The sequence below is a fragment of the Eumetopias jubatus genome, unplaced genomic scaffold, assembly GCF_037043125.1.
Source record: "Eumetopias jubatus isolate StellerSeaLion01/CBP00866 unplaced genomic scaffold, mEumJub1_p1.0 scaffold_8, whole genome shotgun sequence".
Lineage (NCBI taxonomy): Eukaryota > Metazoa > Chordata > Mammalia > Carnivora > Otariidae > Eumetopias > Eumetopias jubatus.
The window spans coordinates 115,047,931-115,053,512 of NW_028274814.1; the positions used below are offsets into that span (position 1 = coordinate 115,047,931).

The following is a 5,582-nucleotide window of genomic DNA, read 5'->3' on the forward strand; positions in this document are numbered from 1 at the left end:
ACCACACTGTCCCGTGAGGGTTCCACCCCCAGTTTAGCCACTGGAGCGATGTCCCTCCAAGGAGCCAACCCCCAGAAGTTCCGATTTTGTGCTCTGCGGCTCTATCACTTGCCAGAAGTGGCCGATGTAGGCCCCCTCCCTCGCCATCTATCCTCCCGAATATCACCTCAGATTCACTTCTCCGCACGTCCTACCTTCCAGAAAGTGGTCGCTTTTCTGTTCAGAGAGTTGTTGCTATTCTTTTCTTCAATCTCCTGTTGAGTTCCTAGGTGTTCAGAATGGTTTGATCCCTATTCAGCTGAATTCCTGAGACCAGACGAAATCCAGGTCTCCTACTCCTCCACCATCTTGCTGCGCCCCTATAGTCTTTCTTTTTTTAACAGCTTAGGCAGTGGTGTGATGGCAGATGCTTAACAGTGAGCTCTCTGGGGAGGGGGAGTGGAGTCTGATTTGTAGCATTTACTGATTTCTGCTGTGTCAATACTCCTACCTAGATTTCAAGATAAAATGCAGGACACCCAGTTAAATCTGAACTTCAGATAAACAAGGAATCATTTTTGATATAAATATGTCCCAAATATTGCATGGAACATGCTTATATTTAAAAAGTATTTGCTGTTTATCTGAAATTCAAATTTAACTGGTTGTCCTGTATTTTTACTTGCTAAATCTGGCAACCTTGCTCCCACCAACATGTTATTGAATGCAATTTGGGAAGAGACGTTCATAATCAACTTGTTTTAAAATAACTTCTATTAAAATATAATTCACACATTACACAATTCACCCATTTAAACGGATAGTTCATCAGTTTTAATATATTCAGATTTGTGCATCTGCCACCACAACCCTCAATTTTCAAACATTTTCATCACCCCAAAATGAAACCTTGTACTTATTAACATTCACTAACCTCCAACCATCTCCTTATCCCTGTCCTAGGCAACTGCTAATCTATTTTCCATCTTTATAGATTTGCCTCTTCTGGACATGTCACATAAATGGAATCACACAATATGCTGTGTGTGTGTGTGTATGTGTGTTTTCACTTAGCACATGTTTTCAAGGTCCATATGGTGTTGTAGCATATATCAATACTTCATTTCTTTGTATTCCTGAATAATATTTCATTGTATAGATATACAACATTTATTTATCCATTTATCAGTTGATGAACATTGATTGTTTCCACTTTGGGGCAATTATGAGTAATGCTGCCGAAACAATCAGCTCTCATGAACTGTAAGAGCCAGTACAAGGCAGCTCTAGTATCCCCCCCACCCCAGTTTGAGGTGTGTTTCTTAGAGATGGCATAGGGTGCCATATTATAATTGCCTACTAACCTATCTCTGTCTCTCTCTAGCTGATCAGCTACACAAAAAGAAGGATTTTGTTCACTACTGTACTTACATTTCTAATGCAATTGCCTAACACTTGATGTTTAATTAATATTGTATGCGTGAATGAAGTACAGTATGGTGATTAAGAATGAAGAGTTTTTGAATCGTTTAAATCTCAGCTATGCCACCTATGTAAATGCGGAAAAGCTAGCACGTTATTTAACTTTTCTTTTTTTTTTTAAGATTTTATTTATTTGACAGAGAGAGACACAGCGAGAGAGGGAACACAGCAGGGGGAGCGGGAGAGGGAGAAGCAGGCTTCCCGCTGTGCAGGGAGCCCGATGCGGGGCTCGATCCCAGGACCCTGGGATCATGACCTGAGCCAAAGGCAGACGCTTAACGACTCAGCCATCCAGGTGCCCCTATTTAACTTTTCTAAGACTTGGGCTTTTTCCTGGTAAGATGTGAAGGACATTAGCACCTCCTCTAATAGAATTTTGTGAGCATTTAGCATGTGCCAGCGGCACATTTTCAATACTCAATAACAGATAGTTACTGTTACTTGTGTTAGACATTGATAACCCACCTGATACGGTGATCTCCCAATTCATCAGCTACAGTAAGCCCATTCACAAAGTGCGACCTACTCTGGGGACTACCTTTGGATTTGTTATCATCCAAAGCTACTTCATTGCAGACGAACTAAACTCCCAAACCCAAATCCCACTCTCTGATAACCTTACTCAAGGAAATTGCATAACCAACAATGAGATTGTTCTTTTCAAAAAAAAAAAAAAAAGCCAATTTAGGAAGAAAATACTGTCTAGTTGTCATATGCATTTCTGTTCTGATTAACAAGGTAGAATGTTTTCAGTTGATTGGAAATATGCATTTCTTTTGTGACTTTTCATGTCTTTTGCTCATTTACTACTAGTATGCTAATCTCTGTCCTTTGGATTTATAGGAGCACTTTATATATTAGGAATATTAATCCTTTGTCCAGAATATATTTTATAATTGATTTTTCCAACTTTGCCTTCATCTTTTAGCTTTTCATGATACTTTTAAATATACAGAACTTTTTTTATTTCTAGGAAGTCAAAAATATCAATCTTTCCTACTGAAGTTATATGACTTAGAATGTGAAATTCCCACATATTTTTACTCTCTGCTCACCCTGTGAAAACCACTGGTAACAATTTAGTATATCCCCAAAACACATGTATTTATATTCAATGTATATCACCAACTATCTACTCTTTTCCATTCCTAACGCTGCCAACTGGTCTAGGCCACCATTATTTCTTGCCGCTCTTCCTCTCCTTCCTCTCTAAATCATTGTTCATATCACAGTCAGAATGGTCATATTTAGGGGCGCCTGGGTGGCTCAGTCGTTAAGCGTCGGCCTTCGGCTCAGGTCATGATCCCAGGGTCCTGGGATCGAGCCCCACATGGGGCTCCCTGCTCAGCGGGAAGCCTGTTTCTCCCTCTCCCACTCTGCCTGCTTGTGTTCCCTCTCTCACTGTGTCTCTCTCTGTCAAATAAATAAATAAAATCTTTTAAAAAATGGTCATATTTAAACATAAATGACTCTTTTCTAAACATACACTAGCCTACAGGTCATTAACATACAGTGCATCCATACTATTCAGCTCTCCACTCTATTCTCACTTAACAATTTATGTTGAACTTCTCTGTCTTCCAATGTTGCATGGGACATACTTAAGTTTTTTAAAAAAGATTTCCTTGTTTATCTGAAATTCAAATTTAACTGGGCATCCTGTATTTTTATTTACTAAATCTTGTGGCCCTATTCCTGTCATACATAGGTCCAAGGTGGCTGTTGCAACTGTAGTTTTCTTTCAGCCATGGGAAGGAGGAGCGTATCTCTAATTCTATTAAGGACAGAACCTGGAAATGTCACATATTTCTACTTTTATCACAGGGCCTCATGGAGCTTCTAGGGAGGCTAGGAAATGGAGTATTTGGCGGGGCAGGTAGTTGGCCAGCTAAAACCTTATTTCCGTGGAAGAACAGAAAAATGGTCATTATGGAACAACTAGGGGTCTGACACAGATATGAATCCCTCCATCACCAGATACAGTCACTAGAGGTACCCAATCCACTTCCCCATTCCAACCCACGGATGGGCATGTGACCCAAACGGGGCCACTCAGCCATGCTGTCTCTGAAACTGAAATCTTGAGCAAAGTGATACAGAGATTTCAAATAATTCAAGTCCATTCATCCTGACTGTAGTAACCTGAGGAATTTAAACATTATGATTTTATGTTACTCAGATCTCTACTAGAGTGTTTCTGGTTCCTGAGCTTGCCCTAAGTGTGCCTTCCCAGATCTGGATTGTCCTTGTATGCTGTAAGATTTTTTTTTCTGTCTTAAGTTATTCAGAATTGTTTTCTGTGACTTGCAATCATAGAACTCCAACTGATCAAAGGTTAAGTCTGGATGGATTCCAAGGTGAGGAGATATAAAACCAGTTCCCCACCCCTGAGGATTTCTGCCTAAGCACATTTCATGTCAGCATTGCAGTTTTCAGACTGAAAAGTAACAAGGCAACTATAATATCAAAGACAGTAGGTTAAACAGAGAGAGAAGTGAAAATGAAATCTGATTAAGCTAATATTAGCACTTACTCTGTGCCTCCTTGCAGACATTACTGATTTCTCTAATACTTGCAGCAACTCTGTGCTTTGTTAAGTTTTATATGTATTATCTCATTAAATCCTTGCAGCAACAATAATAGGCATTGTTATTATTCCCACTTTGGCAGATGGGGAAAATGGGGCTTAGGAAGTTAAGTGGCTCGCCTAAGGTCACATAACTGATAACAGTTGTAGCCAGTATTCAAAACTAAGTTTAACTCCTACGCTTGAACTTTTTACCATTCTGCTACACCACAGACCTTAAAAAAATAAAAATAAAAATATTTGATATCTAAACAGCTTTTTAATTTAATTTTTCATTTTTTAACTTTTTATCATAGAAAAAAAATTTTAAGACTTATCTATTTGTTTTAGAGAGAGAGAAAACACAAACAGGGGGAAGGGCAGAGGGAAGAGAGAGAGAGAGAGAAGCAGACTTCCCACTGAGTGGGGAGCCCAACTTGAGGCTCCATCCCAGGACCCCCAAGATCATGACCTGAGCTGAAATCAAGAGTCAGACAATTAACTGAGCCACCCAGGAGCCCCATAGAAAGTTGTACATATACAAAAATAGAATAGTACAATGAAGCATTTGTGTACCCATCACCTAACTTCAACAATTATTCCCATTCTACTATTCTTTTTTCATTGATCTTCTCCTCAAATTCACACTTTATTTTCTCTTATCCTACAGTATTTAAAAATGAATCCCAGACATCATATCTCATCACTTATAAATACCTTAGAATGTTTCTCTAGGGCATGAGAACTTACAAGAAAAAAAGCATAATAGCATTATCGTGCCCTCCCAAATTCATAAAAATTCCTTAATATATTTAATATCCAATGCAAGTTCAACTTTCCCTGATTGTCTCAGAAATATCTTTTTATGGTTGTTCTAATGAAAATTCCAACACAGTGCACACATTACATATTTAGACATTCTCTTAGGTTCCTTTTAACTTATGACAATTCCCCTTCTCTTTTTTCTTTTAAGCCATGTATTTGTTGAAGAGAAAAGGGATTTTGTCCTGTGGGATTTTTTTTTTTCCTTTTCACAACAGATGAGTAAGGTGCCAATTATGTCGTGACAAGATTTGAGGGAGGCACATTTCACACGGTGGCTGAACACCCAATCATCACACTTGTGAACAACAAAAGGTTCTGTCCTGTGGCATTTCTAATATTCTGGAGTTGGCTGATGGCATCCTCCTGGTGTCATTAACAAGTTCTTCCATCTCCCATCTTTCCCATAATCTGCTAGTTAGTTCAAGAGGCTTGATTAAATTCAGGTTCAAAATTAATTTTTTTTGTTTTGGAAAGAATACTCCATAGGTGGTGTAATAATTACTTTTTAAATAAATGGTGTAACTGCTCTATTAAATGTGCTGAGTCAGTAATTATAATCAGTAAACAGCTTTTCTCCCACCTCTGCCTTTATTTTATTTTTAAAATTTTATTTATTTATTTTTTTTAGAGAGAGAGAGAGAGGGCACAAGCTGGGGGGAGGGGCAAAGGAAGAGGAAGAGAGAGAATCTTAAGTAGGCTCCATGCTCAGCACAGAGCCTGACTCAGGGCT

At 38.7% G+C, this 5,582-nt stretch overlaps 1 non-coding gene across 1 annotated transcript; it reads right to left on the bottom strand.

The window, feature by feature from the left end:
- Positions 1 to 5,061: 5,061 nt before the first annotated feature.
- On the bottom strand, positions 5,062 to 5,167 carry LOC114211085 (small nucleolar RNA U13). The gene has a single exon (XR_003609656.1). It is a non-coding gene; the product is annotated as a small nucleolar RNA U13 (small nucleolar RNA).
- Between the last annotated feature and the right edge of the window lie 415 nt (positions 5,168 to 5,582).